The sequence below is a fragment of the Saccostrea cucullata genome, unplaced genomic scaffold (genome assembly GCF_032062105.1).
Source record: "Saccostrea cucullata isolate Sc308-1 unplaced genomic scaffold, CSIRO_AGI_Scuc_v1 ctg1372, whole genome shotgun sequence".
Lineage (NCBI taxonomy): Eukaryota > Metazoa > Mollusca > Bivalvia > Ostreida > Ostreidae > Saccostrea > Saccostrea cuccullata.
In genome coordinates this window covers 79824-102545 of record NW_026925653.1, presented here as the reverse complement: position 1 = coordinate 102545, position 22722 = coordinate 79824, and the positions used below count along the sequence as shown (strand labels likewise).

Genomic DNA, 22722 nt, shown 5'->3' with positions numbered 1-22722 from the left:
TTTTTTTGCTTGTCAACTTTTTACTGGTAAGTAAAAAAAAATTTTCTCAGGTTGGCCCCCCCACTTCCAAAAACGATGCTACGCGCCTGAGTATCATCACTCAACGCAACGCTATTTCGGCCGAAGTGTATACTTTGAAGCGAGATTTGCGATAAAAATCTAGATCTTAATACCAGTACATTACTTGAAAAGAAGTACATGTGCACAATAGTTGAAAGGACCTTTTTTTTTATACATTTTTAATAACTTGGCGAGCACTCGCGAATATTAGGCCTCAGCTGTTAATAAATTTTCACAGGCAAGCGAGAAATATCCGCGAGATTCGCGCACACCTCAATCTCACAGATATTTTTTTCTCATCTTCGCGAACCAGCCAATCGCTGGGTCATGTTTAATCCAGTAAAAAAATTTATGCATAGAGTACCGTATTTGTAGTGTGTTGTTAATACATTATTATCGATTGACTTACATGTAATAATTTTATTATGGTTTTTTTTTAAATTATGTATTGCTAGCTTATCGTTTATCACTTTCTATTTCATTTTCATATTATGATTTCCATGCGTATGTAATTCTTATAAATACGTGTCAAAATAAAAAGTGAAATACAAGTACAGCCATTAACATTTTACTACATGTAAAACTTACAGGGGAATATTGATTTTACCCGAAAAAGACTCCTTAATAAGACCTTATTATAGACAGCATAAGAGGAAAGTGAAAAATGGTCTCAGTTTTTCTTGAAATAGAAAACACATTTATTGTCGTAGTAAGCAATTTCAAAAAAGAAAGGGGGGGGGGGTTATTCAAAGGACGAACATATACAAAGTTCTATCTTTTAAAAATAATTTTTTAAAGAAAATGTTACAGTAAATTATATAATTTTTAGATATATTTTAGACAAGTCCTGTAGTTCACAATAATGCTCATATAATTGTATGTAATGAACGTATAATTTATGTCAAAGCATGGACCCCCCCCCCCCCCCCCCCCCCGTGACCTCTTCTAATCGTATAGTGATAAACTACTAATCTTCGTAGTAGCGGATCCAGCGATTTTCAGATATTACATGCAGAGGAAGACATAGTCCCCATACTCCACCTATCCCCCCACCCAAAGCCATAACAATGCAGGGGCAATTTTGAATGTTGATCTACATGTAAAAAAATTTAAATACAGAATAATCAATATTTGATATGAGAAACACTATAGTGGCCAAAGAAGGATCTTTGATTTGATGTTCTTTTATAAATAATTATAAACACTATCTAGAGTCATATATTTTAAATTCAGCTCTTGTTTCTGAAAACAAAATTGAAACCACTTCTTCATAATACTTTTGAAGAAAGCTAAAAATTATTTTTAACGTTATGCAAGTGCATAAAAATTATATACGCGGGTTTTATGTAGTGAAATGAATGTTTTTTGGGATTTGAAATAAAAAAAAACTGATTAATATATATTGCTGCTACATGTGATACCTATACAAATATGTGTATTGTATGCATCGACGTGCGGATTTGTTAAAGCGAACATGTGCATTTTATGTAAACACACACACGAGTTCTACGTTGAATCCAGTTTACAGAGTTGTTAAATTTTTTAATAATAGATAATTTCCCGTTTCAATTAAATGAATTTAACAAAGCGACAGAAAACTACATGTATATCTTAAAAAAAAGAAATTTCCCCATTTCTCCCTGCCACTGATTCCCAATGACTGCATCTATTATGACGTCACAAATGACGTACACCGAGTAACGTCATGTACAACTGTGAACTCATAAGTTTGTTTTCCTTTGATTTCAGAAATGTAATTTTTAAATTCTTTGCCACAGTTATTGCCTTCATTGAACAATTGACTGCTTTTTTCTATCACCATGTGTGTTATCTATTTATTTGATGTCCTATGACCTACCAATGAATCACTGACTGTCACTCTAAAAAAATTACCGATTCTTGATATCAAAGTTTAGATTTAATTCTAATTTCTTATACTCGTCACAGTCATTAACAAACATAATAATTGACATGAAAGTTTATATATGCGATAGTCATACATATAGTAAGTTGAAGTTGTACTTGTCTGTAAATCAATCTAATTTTGGAAAAATATGAGTGTCCATCCACTTACATAATCAATATTATACACCTTTCTAATTGATCCTTTAACCCTTTGGCTGCGACGTCAGTGTACAGAAAATTATAACGTCACTGCGAGATTAAAACGACGTCACAATTTCTTTGACATTATTTTGCGGGCTTTTCGGGTTAACGCTAAGTGCGCGTTGTTACAACGCACTTTGAAAAATTACGCACTTTGAAAAAATTTTTCAATGTGCGTTAAAATTTGGAACCAAGCTAACGCACTTTGAAAAAAATATTATTTTTTCAAAGTGCGTTAATATCGACCATATTAACGCACTTTGAAAAAAATGTTAAAATTGCTCAATATTCCTTCAAATAATCGGTATGATAAATAACAGATCGTGGTTTGAAAACATTTTATGATAAAGTCACTGTAGGACCTGAGGTATTGACGTTTTAAATATTTAAGGTTTTGATAAAAGGGAAAATTAAAGGGTCTTGAAAAAAAGAGTGACGATTGTTAAAGTTCATTAATTCGTCCCCCCCCCCTCTTTTTTAAAATTCTATTCTTTGATAAGTAGATGTAAAGGTGTATAGGGGGCACAAACAGAGGGCACTAACAGAGGACAGCTTCAAGCAACTTAGCATGTATCATAATAAAAAGGGGCCAATTTGATTGTTCAAAACTATGAAAATTCTTTATCTCTCAAACGTTTTACTAAACTTTAAAATTTCTAGTTTTCATCTGTTTTAATTAACTCATTTATTATTGAAAGTTTTCAACGTCATTCCAGTTAGATAAATACATAATTATATGAATGCTTTGAGTATAGCCTAGACATCGAGACTGGGCGAAGGGCCAGGGGAGGGGATGGGGGTTCTACCCCCCCCCCCCCCCACACACACTTTTTTTGGAAAGATATATACATCGTATAAGCATTGAAAATGCAGCGTACCCTTTTTAGGTTTATTGATCCCCTCCTCCATTTTTTACCGACACCTATGCATTTGAAAGATAAAGATTTGGACTGAGGGATTTTATACCCGTCTTCTCCTCTTTTCAACGGAAGTAAATCAATTCATTTTTGAGGTTAGGGTTAGGCTTAGTTTTTTGAAAGATAAATAACAAATAAAATCTTTCCATGACTAAAATATGATTTTATTTCGAAGTGCGTTAAGTGTCTCCATGGTAAAATATATTGATGTAAACTCTTAACGCACTTTGAAAAATTTTTTCAAAGTGCGTTGAGTTGGTCCCAAATTTAACGCACTTTGAAAAAAAATTTCAAAGTGCGTTGATTTTGTCCCAATTTTAACGCACTTTGAAAAATTTTTTCAAAGTGCGTAATTTTTTCAAAGTGCGTTGCCACAGCGCGTCTTTTACAGGAATGTGTACAGGGGAATTAATTTATATGCGATAAATCAACAAAACTATGAAGAAGTTTTTTTTATTTATACAATTTGCGTAAATTCTAATTATTATATCAAGATTTTTTTTTCAATTAATTGTTTTATGTTATCCCAATCAGATAAAACTGATCAACTATTGCGAGAAATGAATATACATCAAAATCAGACGCTAATTAAAAACAGTTTGATATATACAATGATTATTATTATTTCTAAACTTTTTAAAAGTAATTTAAGTATAATTAAATAAAACTGAAAATAGTGTAGACCAATAATAGTGTTTTATATCTTTGATTTTACATGTATTCTCCATCTGCATGCATTGCAATTTCTAAGGTTGTGCGGTCTGAAAAAAGAAAGAAATTCAAAATATTTGATTCTGTCTCTGGTGTGTTCCCCGAATGGCTACTGGAATAAAACAACAAGTAATTATCACACTCAATTAAGGGGCCCTCTAAGGGGTACAGGTAGACTTACCTGTGTTTACCTGGATAAGCAATATTTTGTAAATCAGATATATTCATTCAATTATATTTTAATTCAGAGGGTTTTCTATTTTCCGAAATATACTGAATAAAAATATATATAAATATAAGTAGATAAGATTAAGATTAAGAAAAGTGAAATTTTTATTGTACCTTTAATTTAATTTTTTCCCCAAATTATTAATAATTAATAGTATTGATTGAAAACTTAAAAATTATTATCCCTTTTTGTGCTACATTTTCAAACTCTTTTAGATAAATTAACACAAGTGGTTTATTTTTTAATAATATACCGGTAGATATATATGTATGATAAATAAAGTGTTTCTATAAAGTTTTGTTTAATTTATTTTATTTATCTATCAATTTTAATTATTAAAACATTCTATCAAATAATCATAATATCCAGATGAAGTTTATGAACTTCTTCACCTTTCATAGCAATCCTTAAGTTGCAAAGAAATATACGGAGATGGACTAAATAAATTGTAAATATGTGTTATATGAAAGTGAAACAGTGTTATGTCATATATAATGTGAAAATCAGTGCTGCTAATTAATAGAACTTCAAGATAATTTATAGTTTTTAATATGATTTGTGCTTGTAAAATTATTTATTTAAAAAATATGTATACAAAATATTTATATAGTGCTCAAATTAAAATAAAATGAGATGAATTTCCATTTATTTTGTTTCAATTATGGTAGATTATTCGTACCGGTAAGTCTACCTGTACCCCTTAGAGGGCCCCTTAATTGAGTGTGATAATTACTTGTTGTTTTATTCCAGTAGCCATTCGGGGAATAAACCCTGTCTCTCGGCGCACAGATTTATCGCTTTCTTCAAAAATTAATTAAAAACGAAAATTTAATTAACCCCCCTCCCCTCCCCCTCCCAAAAAATGTTTTTATTTTTAATAGAAAAATTTCCTAACATAACAATTTTGACCAATGAATTCAAATTAAAATGTATCGAAAATAATTCTATAAATTCTTTTAAAAGTTGTTTAAATATTTCATTTATTCTAGTAGACATTAAATGTTGACTTTAAATGATTCAACACCTGATTGCCGATAATTAATCCAAGAATTATGAAGAAGATTTACAACAAGTTGCTTATTTAATGTCAATATTTACGGAAAATTTACTTTCCGGTCTAGTATTTAGTTCGGCAAAATTAGAAAAAAAAATACCTGACTCGTGCTGGTACAAAGCCCCGTGCCTATAAGTTTGTTATAAGTTTGCAAATAGAGATTGGCTAAAAGACGTTTTCAAACAAAATATCTTTGGTGAAATTGGGAAAACTTTTTTTTAATCAAAAATCTTTAGCTGTAAAATATGCAGACCATCAGAAACAATTAATCCATTTGTATTTTTTTTTACATGAATTAGAAAAAAAGTAATTGTGTTTTCAATTTATTAGAAGCAAAACTCAACAGTCAATATTTAATGCGGATTTCCTTACTTTTCTGGGGTTTTTTTTTTTTTGGACAAGTCGACACGGCTAATCATTGACTTAAGGGACTCATTTTCTACATCTTTTCATTTTGATTTTTTTTTTTAAATAAAAATTAATTTCCAGTTGAGTATAAATGATGATGTAGAAAACACACAAGTGCTGTTTTATGTTATCAGAGAAATTGACGGGATTATGATAATTCAAAACTTATTTTAAAATCTGAAGATTTGAGAAGATGTGTAATCTTCGCCATAATGATAATGAATGGAATATATTTAAAATACATTGTACGTAGAAGGCTGCTATTCGTAGTGTCTTGTAAAGAGAATTCATTTGACAAGCGCATTTTTATTCTTCCTGCAAAATATCGTATTGTTTCTAACATAGAGTCTAATAAATGTTTTGATCACGTTTTTTCGATAATTTCAAGTAGGCATAACAGAAAAAATATGCATTGGATAAAGATCCAGTTTAAAACTTATATTGAACCGTGTCATTGTGAGAAGACAGTGCCCTTAATATATTGATATGTTACAAAATATATCACAAAATCGTGCATGTTTGATTACACAATGTTCAAATCGTGTGTTCAGGGTTTATCTAAAATTGGAAGAAGTCGAAATAATAAACACCCATATTAAGGACACAGGAGGGCGAACTATAACCACACACCGATTACCTCCCCCCCCCTCCCGCGCATCCCATTCCCGGTGTCGTATTTACAAATCATATCACCTGATTGCACCTGGGTGCAGTGAAGCATATTTTTAAATGGATTAGAACATCTGAAATATCATTAAGATTAATCGCTTTACTGACAACGTGGGATGGGGGGGGGGGGGGCACATGGATTACAAAATTCATTTATTTTACATAGTTGTCAGGTCTAGATTCAATTATTTTTACAATGAAACATTGACTACCGTTATATAATTGGATCTAAATTAATTTTTATAGTAGAACTGCTGTTAAGGTGTGGAGGGGGGGACGTAAATTTTGAAAGCATAAATATTGACAATACATAAAAATTTTGTGTTGTTGAGTTAATGATAAGCAATGACTTCAGAAGTTTACACTACGATAAATTGAGGGTTTTTAAATCTGACAAGTTAGCAAAAAATTGTCAATGTCTTGAAATTTACATTGACCTTACGACGACAAAGAATGAGGAGGGAGGGGGGGGGGGCAACCTGCAACCACATAGACAGGAAAATTTACTAAAGCAAAAATACAATATATACTCAGGAAAAACAGGGTGCAACATTGTATCCTTTTTCAGCATCTTCTAAAAGGAACGCATAATAGAGTACATTGCTAACTCCGATATTTAATTTTTTTTTTTAGCTAGACGAAATCACAGGAGTTCGCATACCTATAAATTTTGCCGAAATTGTCGGTAAATAGAAATGATACACCGTACGTAATAATAACACGTTTTTTTATTTAATGAAAATTTCGGTATAATTGATAGGTACGCGAATTCCTGTGACGAAATAAAAATGTAAAATAAGATCTATAAATTAAATCCAACGGACTTGTGCGTTTGGACATGCCGAGGGGTATCGTATGGAGTTTGCAATTGAGAAACGATACTTGAATTGTGTCTGGGGTCATGTTGCGAAAATAGAACCTGCTCAGCTGTGCAAAGCGACTTGTTTTCTCTTCCGAGAAAGTCTATAATAAAGCTTTTAAATTGTTCAGGTACAGATAATCTATTAATTTTTCGAAGATTTGACTGGGATTCTTCGATAAAAGTTGGGCCGGTTTAACAGAGTCCAAGGTCGATCGAGAAAATGGTTTGCAATAGTGCGACTGAGATTCGCATGTCCTACAGCTACTTCTACGAAATTGACCCGAAGGCAGATGAACATCATTTCCGCTGTCAGTTTCCTATTTCAACTAAAAATCAAGATAATTTTTAGAAGCAATCTTTTTTAAATCTTGGAAAACATTTTAAAATTTTTTTTTATTATTTCTAAATTATACACTCTAGCGTGCTTTTACCCCCAAAAGAACAGAAGGAATTCTTAGTATTTTCATTTAGTACTCTTTTGAAAATTTTAATGTAACATTTTTTATCATATACAATTATGGTTTTTCCCTCAACAAAATTGACTATTATCCTTAATTTAGGTTTGCAGAAACGTGTATTACCGGTATTTATGTTAGAACTGAATTGCGAAAAGGTATTTACTAAAAGAAAAACCTTGTGAAATTAAGAAAGTGAGTTGTGGAATTAGGGTCGCATGAATACTTAGATACCGGCCTAGTGAAAGTTGCTTATAAATTCTATCTTACCAGTAAATATACCTAATACATGTACCTAGTAAAACTATACTTTTAAGGTAGTGATTATATGGACAGTAAAATTTATTAGTTTTCTCAATGACTTAAACTACTTATTTTTACAGTGTTTTGTTTGCGCATTTTAAACTTGCAATCAATGCATAAAAATTGCACGAATTATTATAAAATATTTTTTTTTAACTTTCAACTTTCATTAATTGGTAGTTGTTTTGAAATTCTTAAGCTTTTATTTCAGCAAAAACTGCAGTCAAATTTAATTATTATAATATATAAATTTCAATAAAGAAAGTGAAAAAACGTCTCAAACTTTATGACGTCGCCAGGGACATATATGTCCCTCCCGCAGCGAGCGGTAAAAGGACATATATGTCCTTCCCGCAGCCAGAGGGTTAAAGTTTGTATAAAAGACAAAGACAAATATGGTGGTTCATGATCATAGTATTTTTACACGCGTTGACATTTCATTTTATTTTTTTTTTCACCATGAGCACACTCGTTACCGCAAAATATTTTCATTGGAAATTATTTGTCGAACAGTTATAATTATTTTTCTGTTTCAATATTTTGCGGTAACGACTGTGCTCTATGTGAAATAGGGTCTGAAAGTCTCGTTTACTTTCACTTTCGTTTTATAACTTCCGGGCAGCTCAGCGTTCTTGGAAACAATGGATTACCGCTTCGCATTAGATTTTAAGCCTCGCAGCGGACTTGGAAAGTCTGTCATGTCGTTTGTTGCCCGATTATTGAAAAGAAGAGGGGAAAGTGGATTGAGTTAAACAGGTAAACAGGTAAACAGCCATTAATTGTTTTTTTTGTTTTATAAAGTGACGTACATACAAGCTATCCGGAATGGGGCACGATTAGCGAATATTTTAAAGCATAAAAGGAAAATTAAAATAGTTTTCAAGCTGAAATAGCGTGTTTTCAAACTAAAAAGTTTCCCAAAGATTGGTTCCATTACTTTATTCCATTGATTTAGCTCACGGGACAATATAATCAGGTTGGGATTGGGATATAGTGTGCAAAGTCATTAAAAACAAATGGAAAATACATGTACATAATTTTATACATGTATCAAAATGCATCGATCACGGGGAAAAGGGTTGATAACTACATTTAAACATGATCCTGATAGAAATAAAATTCGTTATTTATTTTATTAATAATATTATGCATATACCATTACAGTAGATATAAAGTAGATGAGCTGATTACATGTATGTACTCTATCCCTTTGATCCAGAAATAAGAATGTCAATCATTACTTCTTGCATATGCATGTACACAGGCATGTATATTTTCAACATTACATGTAACTGTAAATCTTCATTAACTCTTCCAAAATGCTCTTAGATTATGAGAAGGCATTTTTTCCCACAAAATATAGGAATTAGTAGCAGGAGAACTAGGAATTTCATAACGGGGGTTGGGGGTGCAGTAGTAGGTAAAGGGATTTGGTGGCTGCATGGAAGGGAAAAGGCTTGGCGGGAATGCAAGGGCAAAGCCCCCATAAAATTGAGGAAATTCCAACGCCTGGCGTTATCCCTTTGATTTTAGAATAGCATTTTAAGCAAAATTTCATTTAAAAAATTCAAAGGGGTAGGGGGCACATGCCTGTCGCGTTTGTCCTGGATCTGCCTTTGATTAGATATTGAAAATTTTCTCATTTGTTGTACATGTAGTACAACAATTTAACTGTGTCTACTAACAGGCCGTTACTGGGACCATATAGGATATTCATCATTCAACAATAGAACATTTTATCTATTCTATATATTTTCAATTCATGTTACAGGGCTCCAGAAGGTACTAGAAAAGGACAATGCTTCGACTGAATGTGTCATCCATGTACCATTATCTGTTAATGGGGTTTATCTCATAGTTTTCTTATATGAAAACTTCCAAGTAATAGATGATGGAATTCATTTTAAATCAGGTACAGAGTAAATTTTTGGGCTGCACTTTTCTTTACTTCAATATTTAAATCTTACTAGTTCAGTATCAAGTTCACAAAAGCTCACATAACATGGCAAATCAAGGGACAATATACCTCAAATGCTAGTTCAATTTGTTATATATATTATATACTTTCTTAATAAAAATAAATCTGTAAATAACATTTGTGAACAAGTACTTTCTCCTCTGTGTGCCTTACATTCATTCCAACGACCGAAATGCATTCGACATTTAAGTTCTGCATAAAAATTGCTAACTGTGCTGTATGTTTGCACATCTGTTTCAATGAATAACCTTTTCTTAAAAATTCTTCAGTATAACAAGACCAATATTGCATGCTTATTTTAATACACTATAAATACACTTCAGAACAATTTAAGGAAGTCATGGTTTAATTTGTATATTTGGTAATTACAACTACATGTGTATTTAGTTTTCTTTATAAAGGATGTACACAGGCATATTAAATTTATACAGTAAAACTCATTTAGTAGAACACAGATACATGCATTGCGTATTCACATATATATCTAAGTTATCTTGTATCTCATGCTATATACAACTGTAAATTAAAAAAATCTTTTAAAGGTTATAACGAATTATGAATTTAGCAAAGTAATTTCATAAGCCTCAGTGACTTTTCTATAACCAAGTTTTACTGCATCATTGTTAATGCTAGTATTCAAGAAAGTATTCACTTTTTTCTTGTACATATGTAGTTGATCACTTACACCTGATGTTTTTCCAGGTTCTCTTGAAAAGTGTTTCATTTTGTAGTTTGCACCATTCCGCTACAAATACCTAGTACTTTGCCGATGGAACAGACACCAATCAATCGCTCACTACACTGATAATTCATTATAAATGGTAGGAGAATTTCCTTTGGGACAAACAAACTGTTTCAACATTTTTCATATACAAGTTGATACTGATGAAATTTTGTTTGAAGTAAACTAAAGAATGATGAGTACTAAAAGTACAAGCCAGGTGAAATACAAAAGGATTGATACAAGTCATTTAAAATTTTCATTTCTTTGCAGGTAGCGAAGAGTACACTGAAAGTATTCTCAGGATCTCGTCCGACATCATAGGTACAACTGGTCACTGTGCTTTCTTGGTTATGTAAGCAGGCTTATTGTGAAGGCTGTGATTTACGTAGCTCCAATTCCAAATGATGCTTGACTGTTTTCCATCATATCGATATCTGATGCAGTAACATAGAGCCATGTCATGTTTAAATTACATCTTCCCACTGTCACAGAGTACTGAAATAAAATCGATTTTGATTTAATATATATAAATTATATTTTTTTGTTTTCATGGTATGTAACATAAAATTCTACAGGAATTCAAATAAATTACCAATTATTATTAAATGTACATCTTCTGAAGATGAAGGTTTTGCTTTGTTCGATCCTTTGCTGATAGGGCTACTTACCTTTAATAATGTCATGACAGGATAGGTACATGGCGGGTCTTGATGCTCGATGAGTTCTCGATCAAAACATCCAATGCAAGATGTGCAGACAATAACCTGTAATTAAGCAAGCTTCTGTTACATGTCATTTGAATTTAGGTCATTTTGCACAGTTGTATGCACACCTGATAATAATTAGGTGCCTGAGAAATAATGAGTTGCTGGTGTAAATCTGGCAAATATCTATTTATTTGACACAAATCAGAATCCTCTTCATTAAATTTCGTCTATAATTTTAGAAGAAAATCAGAATAAAAATTTCCTTTTTAAACACACGGACAATATGTTTCATTTAAAATTTCTGGTATAAAAATTGTGCATTTGTTATATCTTCATATTTAGAGTGCCCCTACCGAGGCTAACGATAAAAAATTGTTTGATGTACTCCAGCAGGCCTGTCAACATCATCCCTACCCATTAGAATAATTTTTTCAGCACTTCAATTTTTTATTCCCCCCCCTAATTTCCATAGATGTTTTAAAGTGAAGGTATAATTTTTTCGTAATGTTTGTGATTTTTTAATATAACACTTATCAATTCGTTCAATACTGTAATGCCAAAAGAATTACATACCAACCAACCTTGATAAAAAGTGGGTTGGAGTACTTCAAATAAGAATATTTTAAATAAACGCCAATGTTGACCTATTATATTTGTTTTTTTTTTTAATTCCATATATCATATGTAATATGAAATTATACATTTAATCTGGCTGTTTCACCGAATTTTAATACTAGTGAGGTGAGATGACAGTACAGATGAATTATGGGTAAATGTCTAAAACCGTGGGGGTTGAGGGTAAAGCATCAACGGACAACAACAGACCATTTTGTCATTCTATCCATGTATAGAACTCACCACCTTAGTGTGGACTTTCAGTAAGACATGGCATATTCTTGACGTTACCTAATTGTATACCCATTATGTAGCCCAAAGAAGGTTCCATGTTTGTTCGCCCGATTTCTTGATCGCCCAGATTCCGCTCGCCCTAAAACTTGTTCACACAGGGTCCGTTCAACATAATTTAATGTAGAATAAAACCTAATGAATTTCTTTCCTAATTTTTGTACATTCAAAATAAAACAGACCGTCACTGTGTCCGTCAGACGTTATACATGTGCATGGTCATCGGTCACACCTATAAACAGCTCAGTTCTTCAATTGTTTTCAAAACAAAACATAGCACAAATCATAGAAATAATACGGATGTATCCCCCTAATTCACATCGATATTAATCATCTAATTCACTATAGTGCAAACACTTAGTTATGTAATTAATTTATTGCTCTTCGATCGTATCAGAATTTGAGAAAAAAAATTCAAGTTCGTAAGGGAAATAAATAGAAAAAAATTATAAACTTGTATGTTAATTTTTAATTCATATATATAAAAGTATATATAAGCATTAGGCGAACCTCATATAGGGCGAACAAGATATTGGGCGAAAAATATTTCGGGCGAAAGGATTCTGTGCTAATGAACTCTTGCGAACAGGTAGATCGGGCGAACGAACCCATTACCCCCAGAGAATGCCACGCCCTACTGAAAGTCCAAACTAAGGTGAAAATCGTCATATGCCCTAGAACTAATTTTGTTGCATCAATTTCATACCTGTATTTGATTTGCATTATGAAGAATGTTGATCAACGTCTTAGACACTGCTTAAAGCAACTGCATCTTTCAGCTGTGTTCCTCAACCATGTTCTCTTGTACTTCTGCTATAGAATAAGTTTTAATGTAATTATATGTAACTAAGTTCAAGGAATAAATTGAACAGACAGAAATTAAACCAATTGCCCACACCATATTCAGGGAACACATGCTTTTTAATTCAGAAATTTGGTTTTGTAAAAATTGTTATTGTAGTGATATGGATTTTGTTAAACAGCTGTTAAATGTTGAATACAGAGAACTAGCAAAATATGTAAACATCTAGTCCTTGGGAAATAAATGTCCACAACTATTCAATTCTCGATCCACTGATAAACTACAGGTAAAACTGAAAAAACGTATTTTTAATAAATTATTTACCCAAACAAAAGTGATGCAGCCACAGTATATATGATGTTGGTACCCATCGGACACTGACAAAACTCCTCCTCTACAAGTATAATCAGCTGATAATAACATTATCGTCCTCTGATTTAAAAAAAATCTGTTAACAGATTAATTGAATAGATGATTGGGAAACTTTTTCATTCGGGTATGACATAAAACACTTCTGTTTCGCTCAAAATAAACACGAAACAGATGACATTATCTGACTTGTTTACCTGTACTTTGATCGAAATTTTCCTCGTTGGCACTCGCACCCAAGTTTTTATGGCACACAATTCACCCATCGTAAGTCGGAGAACCCTCCTGCTTTGTAAAACTACTTAATTTTTTTCTCGATAGCTTTGTATTAACCAGAAACATGCTTAAATCAATATGTACACAACTCTGAGAGCTGCCCGGAAGTGAAAATTATCGTAAAATCTCGCGAGTCACGTGACGAGACTTTCCGACCCTATTCACGATTTATTGTGTAAAATTTGAGCCATTTTCCGGAAAACCTCGAACCATGCTGCGTTTTAGAATTAAGTTTGACCTCGAAACATCCGGTTTTGACGAAATTGTTGCACATGTGAAATGTGTCAATGTTCTAAGTTGATAATAACCCAAAACATATTTTCTAATGCCCTTTTCAAAATTGACATATTTGCTAGGCCAAATAAGGCATTTTGTGGATTGAATTCTTTGTCTGATATTTTCTATTTTAAACGACTGCTTAGATCGCGATAATTTTCAAATGAGTTAAATTGTTTCATCTCTTATTTCGACACATTAGTAAATTAAATTTATAAATCTAATGCTTAAATCTAATGCTTCAAGCCAGAGGCCCAATGGGAATCCGGATTAGAATAGGTCCTTGCTTGTCGTAAAAGGCGACTAAATGGGGCGGTCCTTCGGATGAGACGGTACAAACCGAGGCCCCGTGTCACAACAGGTGTGGCACGATAAAGAGCACTATCTGCTCAAAGGCTGTAAGTGCCAAGCATAGGCTTAAATTTGCAGCCCCCCACCGGCAATGGTGACGTCACCATATCAGTGAAATATTCTGAAGAGGAACGTTAAATAGTATACAATCAATCAACCAACTTAGAACCAGAGTATAAGCTACATAAAGTACATTGAGAATTTAAAATCTTACATGTACATGTAAAACAATACTTTCAAACAAATCACAGTGACTGTAATAGAATTTCAAGATTTTAGTTTATTGTCATACATGTAGTTGTACTTTCAGTAAATACAACTTTCTAACGTTATCACTAAATCTATATGGTGTTTTAAGGTTTTAAAATTAAATGCCCCCGTAAACGCAGTTTGTCTATATGTCTGTCTGTCTAGCTGCCTGTCTGTCTGCCAACAAAATGTTAACCTTGTCCATAACTTTTGATTTAGTGGAGCTATGACTTTCATATTTCACCTGTGTATTTCGTGTGACAAGACCTTTCTTTTGGTACCACCAAATTTGACCTTTTGACATTTAAATATTTTATATTTTTACTTTTACATTGGCCATATTTTTTGAACAGTATATACCAGGACTTATATACTTCAAATATATATTCTTGTGGAAAGACCTATCATGGGACACCAACAACCTTGATCTTTTGACCTTGAACGTGTACTTATGAAAAACTTTAACCTTGGCCATAACTTTTAAACTGTTAGGGATATGGCTTTCATGCTTTACATATGCAATCCTTGTGTGAAGATCCTGTATTGGATAACAAGAACTTTGATCCTTTCACCTTGGAGTTTGACCTACTTTTAAAAATCAAACCTAGACTTTAATTTTTAAAGAGTTAGGGCTAGTGCTTTCATACTGAACATATTTAGTCTTTGTTACTAGACCTTTCATTTAATAACATAAACTGTGACCCTTTGACCCTGGAGTTTGACTCACTTTTTTAAATTTTTGATCTTGATCATAACTTCTGAACGGTTAGGGTTAGCGCTTCCATATGTATTACATGTATTCTTTGTGGCAAGACCGTCGCCCGCGTGGCGCAGTGGTTAGAGCGTCTACTCTAGAGTCGCGAAGTAAGGAGTCAATCCTTACGTCGCGGGTTTGAATCCCACTGTGGGACATGGAGATCGGTCCTTCGGATGAGAATGTATAAACTGAGGCCCCGTGTCGCAGTAGGTGCTGGCACGAAAATGATCCTTCACTGCTCAAAGGCCCTGCGTGCCGAGCATAGGACAAAATTTGTAGCCCTCCACCGGCAAGTGGTGGCGTCTCCATATGAGTGAAAAATTCTCGAGAAGGACGTTAAACAATATACAATCCATCAATCAATTGTGGCAAGACCTTTCATTGGATACCAATTACCGTGACCTTTTGACTTTGGATATTTCTGTATTAATAAAAAAAAAATGTTTAAACTAGCTTTCCTATATTTCAATTGTATTTCCAGTGAAAATACCCTAATTTTGGTACCAATATATTCAATTTTAATTTATATAAGAAAAGTTTAATCTGCACTATGGTGCCATTAGGGGGCATCAGTGTTTCACAAACACATCTTGTTTCACAAGTCAATTTTTTTAGAGTTTTTTTTTCTTTACAAAAGAAGAATATATAGTAAAAGCAAAACCACGTAAAAAAAATTTTTGTGCCATATTATAGACTATAGACATTATGAAATCATTGACCTGCTTTGTGATGAGAAGATTGAATGATTGATTGTATATTGTTTAACGTCCCTCTCGAGAATTTCTCAGACATGTGGAGACGTCACCGTATGCCGGTGAAGGGTTTCAAATTTAGACCTACACTCGGCACTCAGGGCCATTAAGCAGTGAGGAATCTTTATCATGCCAGCGCCTACCGTGACACGGGAGCTACGTTTTTTAAGGTCATATCCGAAAGACCCGTGACCTTCACTTCTGGTGCAAAGCGCTTGGCGAAGGAACAGTCACTACCTATTTTTACGTCATAGGTTTGACCCGGGCCGGGGACGAGAATCGAACTCGGGCCTCCCAATCACGAAGCGAACGCGCTACCACAAGGCTACCTTGAACGGTGTGATGAGAAGAAGGATATGGAGAAAACGAACATAATTCAATTTCAAAGTCCATAAAACAATACAAAATAGGAGCAGAGCAAACACCGACCTTAAAGTTTGGATCAGGTGCCATGGAGGAGTGAGCATCACCTGCTGACCGGTCACACACCCAGTGCGCGCCTTGTCATGATCGGGAAATAAAAGAAAAATTCGTTGTCAATACAATGTACATGTATAAATAATGGACTAATAATAAGTATGAAAAAATCAGCCAGCATTTGACTAAGTGGTTAATTGTATTTGCTGACAAGATCATTGTATCGACCATAGAACTTACGAAATGATGATTTTAAACGAGACTGCTGATATTCTTGTTTAATCAATTGCTTTGTAATTATCTCGTTTTAAAAAATGTCCGTGCGTAGAGCATGCTCTTGCGTAGCGAATCAACTGAGATGTATACACTCCGTATGCAGATGATAAATGTATATTGCTGCATAAGTAAGGCAGGTTGACGATAGAAAAGTTATAAGTAAAATATTCAAGTATGAAAAAGATGTGTCAGACTCTTTGGTATCTTTTACCTCAAGCTCTCCAGTATATTGCGTATCGAAATTTTGATTTGAATTGACATCAATAATAAACCTGAAATATAAAAACATCGTAGGTTTTCCTTGGTGCTTGGATATGACACTTTCTTTTGCTTTCTATTATATAACTCCCTACAAAGTTTTGCACAAATGTTTATCCTTAAGTTAAAATCTCAATATTCAATTCCAACTATACTGGTACACATTATACGGGTCACCAATTTAAATATAAATTAATGAGAAAAATTACTGATTTCTGAAAAAGGTTTCCTTTATTTATTCTTCAATTTTATCCATATCATTCAAATATTTGATGAGATTTTTTCACTTAAATTGAAAAGCCACCACTTGCCGGTGGAGAGCTGCAAATTTTTGTCCTACACTCAGGGCATTTGAGCAGGGAAGGATATTTTTTGTCTTCTACTACTACTTCGACACAGGAGTCCTTTATGAGCAGCCCATTTACTGTATACATGGAAATTTTATGCCTTCGCTTTGTTTTCTCTCCTTTCGACCTAAAGAATACAGTGTAATTTCTAAAACAAATCTACTACGTAGGGAATTTTAAACGGGACATAATTATTTTCAAGTGTGAAAGGGGAAAAAAAACACGGGCGAAAATGAGCCAATGTTTTACAGCATTGCAAAACATTGATCCCACTATACGTGTATGTAAGCTTTTCCGATTTTTTTTTTTGTTATTGACTTTCTTATTCTTAAACAAGAAGTTGAAACAATTGAGCATTTAATTTTTGAATGTTTCTGTGTAAAAAGAATATGGTGTCATATAGAGGAGTGGTTTATAAAAAACTTCCATTTTACTATTAATTTTGCTATTAATTTTGATAGAAAAGATATACTGTTTGGAAAATACAACAATAAAAACATGTATAGATTACACAATATAATAACACTTACTGTTAAACAATTTATTTTTGCCAGTAGGTTTAAAAAAATTGCCTAAATTAAGTATAGTAATGTTAGAAAAAATAATTGTAGATAGAATACTGGTTGAAAAGGCTATTCTTTTAAGAAATTGTAAATTTTCAGAATATGAAAAGAACTGGAAAATTATTTGTGATATGCTATAATGTTCTTCAAATTTATACTCAAATGTACCAGAATGGTAAAATACTGAAAACTGTTCCCCCACCTCACTTTGTTTTCCTTCCTCACCCCTCCCCTTTGTTTACTTCTTTGTATATAAAGCTTTCACAATGAAGATTCATAATATACATGAATGTCATATACCTTTTGCAGCTTTATGAAATGAATTTGTAATTAGCATTTACCAAAGAGAATTTGTTTAAAGTATATAATATAAATTATATGGAAGAAAAATTATATAGTATATGTATGTATTGAATGTAAACAAATCTATTGTACGCAGTCTGTAAATGTGAAAGCAAAAATAAATTCTATGAATTAAAAAAAAAAACTTTCTTCTTCTTTGACTTTTTTTTGTTTTCATGTGTTCCTTGTATCGCCCGTGCAATATTTCATGTAAGATACATCTTAGAAATTTTTTTGCAAAGAAATATTCCACTTTGCAGTTGCAATTATTTGATTTTATCCTGAAAGGATAAGAAAAGAACGTTTTATGTTCTAGCTAGAGCTGTCTGGACAAACAGAATTGAAGAGCTAAAATTTGTCGATTGTGCGTGTCATTAGTACATTGTATGATTGGACTGAGAATAAAAAAACGTCATAAACATTTTCTTCCATCTGGACGAATTTATTTCTGCACCAAACAACGTCAGAAACATATTCTTTAACCAAGACGAATTTCTCTCAAATTATTTCTTCACCAAACATGACATTTATTTCTTAAAGTCAAAATGATCAAAAAATTTACATGTAAATTACGTTAATCATTGCATTTTCAGATAATACAAATACATGTTTACAGATAAAACTGCAGAGCAGATTGGCAAAAAAATGAGAAAAACAAATGATGCTAATAACAAATAGCAACACAATAGCTGCCATTTTTTTAATGAGAGATTTCGGTAGTGAAGCCAGAGGACCTCTTTCTAAACTATTTTTTCTGTTTGGTGCTAAATTCAAATTTTTTACTGTGTTCTTTTCAAATTTATAATGTGGTTTATTGTTAAGATCTGATTAACCCCATTATGTGCATTGAACATTCTCGAAATTTAAATGAAACTGTTTTTTTTAATTTTTGAATTGTTTAGATCCTGAGAAATACATTGTATTAAATATCACATTAATAGTGAATATAGTATTATAAGAGATGTCCAGATTTTCAAGGAATGAAATGTTTGAAAAGTTCCCTTCCAAACTTTGATCAGGCACGTAAATGTTCACAACTTTTATTTGTCATTTACAGATACATGTTTATTTCGTTAAGAGCCACTTTGATGGCTTATCTTTTCGTCTAAAACCAGATCTTGCAAAAACTGTTGAAATTTCAATGTGCACAACAATAATCACGTTTGTTATTATCAACTGACCTGTTTTTATATTATCATGAAGCAAAATTTATTCAAGAAATTTGTACTTGAGAAAAGAAAATCACTGACTGTAGCCTTCCATTTATATCAATGATATTTTAAATGTATTTTCATTCACATGTCGAATTGATTTATTACAATGAATTTGAAATGAAAGATATCACAGATTCTGTCACATTTGTATACAATTTGGTTGTTTCACTCATTATAGACCATAAGGGCCAAATAACAAGTAAATTGTGTGAAATACGAAATGATTTCAGCTTTTTATCTTCACTTTTCCTTTTTTGAAGTAGAAGTAATATTTTTCTATCACATGCTTATGGTATTATATTTCTTTTATTCTGTCTTTATTATTCGCTGCTTAAGATAGGACTAAGAGCGTTTTTAAAGAGGGGCAAGCCACAGACAGAAAAGATAATGTTACAGTGATTTAAACAACAGTTTTTTGTGTAAATTCTTTGTAAATTCATAATATCGAATTTTTTGGCGAATATTGAACTTACCATTGAGTCACATTTTGGCTAACGTGTTCCTAAATTAATGTTACGTTTTTGTTTTGTACTATTGCTGACTAAATAGCATCTTTTATCGATAGGGCCCACTTCGAATACAACCAGTCGACAGGGTGTGACTAGTCATAGTCATCTGAACCAACTCTAGATTTTCCAGGGGTTCGTGTTTATGCTCTCTAAATAGATTTGTATTGCTTATCAACTACATGTATTGTTCGTGTAATCAATTTGCATTATCAAAAAAAAAAAGGAAAAACAAAAGCCAATGACACGACAATTTGCAATAAAAAATACAAAGCAAGTCAGATAAAAAACACTTTCTCGTCAAGAGCTTCCTTATCATTTAAAACACACAGGTGCATTAATCAGGACTACTGTTCAAAATTGTCAAAAGTTTCAATCTTCATTCACCTCAGTTGATCATAATGAGAGGGTTGACTTAATTCTCCAAGTTCTTGATAACCAGCATTATCTTCCACTCTGTCATATACAGTTGCGTTTGTATATATTTCTGAGTTCCCTTTGCTGTTAACCTTTTCCGGGTTTTTGTTTTTACGAAATCTTCGTCTGACATTCCTGTACAATGAAATAGACTAACAATCATAGAAAATTGATATTAACTCTTTCATGTTTAAAAAAGAGACATAAAATAATTTGAAAATATATATATTAATGTTGAGATTCCACATGTATACTTCATATAAAATTGACGAGAAACTTTGCAAAATCATTAAGAAATAAACAAAGTTATTCAGTGAACATAGTGTTATAGATAGTAATTGCTCCGCAGGCATATTTCATGTTGCATGCTAACGCATCATACAAAATATGCCAACAGAGCTTTTGTTATTTACAATGCCATTTACTGAATAATCGTTGTTAATGACTTATATTTGCATTCTGTTATGCCAAGAATATCGTAGGAAATCCAAACTTACATAGTTCACGACTGCTAGTCTCCAGAGAAGAAAAGAAAACATTATAATATAATAAGTAGACCTGATTAATCAACCTTTTCTCCGATAAATCACACTTGATACCAATGGTATTTGTTTCTCAACCAAAGTTATCTGCGTATATTTAACGGTCTTCAAATTCTCGTAATTTTTGTTTTGATGCCGTTGTGACGTAATCGTTCAAAGTATTTAAACCTCTGAGAAAAATTAAAAATAACACTATTATGAAAGGCAAGAGGCCCATGGGTCTTATAGGTCACATGAACATCATGCAACAACTTTCTAACCATAAGATTTGGTTCATGTTCTAAACCAGAGGCCTTGCATTCACAAATCTGAAAGCACCATTGCTCATCATAACTGTACACTTAACCTGCTTTTTCGGTTACTTAATACCCTTAGCCACAGTAGGGAAACAGGAACACAAAAATGCATTTCAATCAATAGTATTCAACAATAATCAGTAGTGCCCTCACCAATAAGAACCCCTAAACCTTGGACTGACACATTTCACAATTTTGGAAAAGGCACTCTTACTCATGATAAATGTTTGCTTGATACATGAACCTACATTGTACCAAGGAGAAGATTTTCAGAGCATTAATTCATTTTCAGGATATAAATTGAGCCTTACCCTAACACCAGAACTCTATACTGTACCCACGACCGAGTAACCTTGTAATTAACAATTCTACAAGAAGAACCATTGCTCATCATAGATATTTAGGTAGTTAATCCGCTCAATACACCAGAGCAGAGAAGATTTTCAAAGAATCGATGCATTTTCACCATAAAATTTATATTTATATTGCCCTACACTTACACCAGAACCCCCGACACTGCGGCCATGGAATGCATATTTTTCAAAGAGACATTCTTTCTCGTCCTACCTGTGTAGATACATTAGTTTGTTAAATACCGTGGAACAGAGAACAGCATTTTCAAAGACTTAAGGTAGGATTTTCTCATATTTCTTGTATGAGAAGGTTTTCAAAAAAAATGCATTTTCACTATATAATCAAGAGTCCCGCCATTACAACAGAACCCCTGAACCTGGGGTTATGAAGTTCACAATATTAAAAGATGCACTCTTCCTTGCCTTTACAATACAGCCTCATTCTAACATCAGAATCCCTGACCCTGGCAGTCTTGCTGATCATAACTATGTATGTAATAAGTTAAATTTCCAGGAGCAGAGATACAGATTTTCAAAGAGTTAATGTATGTTCACTCTATATTAGCAGAGCCCTACCGTGACATCAGAAGCCCTGATCCAGGGGTCATTAAATTCACAGTTTTTTGAAAAACCTCCCTTCATCATCATAACTATTAGATTTGTAATTATGAAGAAGCAGCCTTATTCAACATAACTATGTACATGGTTAGTTTGCTTAATACCCAGGAGCAGGCCCCTGGGAAAATTTTCAAAGAAATTATGTATTTTCACTAATATATAATCTATATACTAGTAGTCCCACGATAGCTCTAGATCCCCAGAACCTGGGGCCATAAATTTTACAATTTTGGTAATGGACTCATTGCCAATCAAATATCTGCCAACAGTTTGACTGCTTGATGTCCAGGAGTAAAGAATATTTAAAAGATAGCATTGATTTTAGAAGTCCCCCTCAGATTCCAGGAGTGAAGGCTATATGAAATTCTTTTTTTTGATGCACATGAAATATGCCAAAATAGGTTGAAATTGGTTGAGCTGTTGGGAAGAAGAAGCTGAAAATGTTCAAATGTTAACACATGACGCACACCGCACGACGACGGTTGAAAACGGATAGCAATAGGTCATCTGAGTTTACTCAGGTGACCTAAAAAGAATACCTAAATATCAAGTTTAATATTAAAGAATTATTTTATTTGTGCTGCTTTTAGTTCTTTGAATTACTTTTAAGAGTTGATATGGTTTTTTTGAAATTTTACACTATTACAGAGCT

The 22722-nt window shown here is 32.7% G+C and overlaps 2 long non-coding RNA genes across 2 annotated transcripts; one reads left to right on the top strand and one right to left on the bottom strand.

Annotated features, from left to right (window-relative positions):
- Positions 1 to 8418: 8418 nt before the first annotated feature.
- LOC134269513 (uncharacterized) lies at positions 8419 to 10949 on the top strand. The gene is made up of 3 exons (XR_009992590.1): positions 8419 to 8530; positions 9546 to 9686; positions 10484 to 10949. It is a non-coding gene; the product is annotated as an uncharacterized LOC134269513 (long non-coding RNA).
- On the bottom strand, positions 10903 to 13607 carry LOC134269512 (uncharacterized). Its single transcript, XR_009992589.1, has 5 exons — positions 13458 to 13607; positions 13216 to 13339; positions 12796 to 12902; positions 11145 to 11240; positions 10903 to 10971 (listed from the first exon to the last, which is right to left on the bottom strand). It is a non-coding gene; the product is annotated as an uncharacterized LOC134269512 (long non-coding RNA).
- Between the last annotated feature and the right edge of the window lie 9115 nt (positions 13608 to 22722).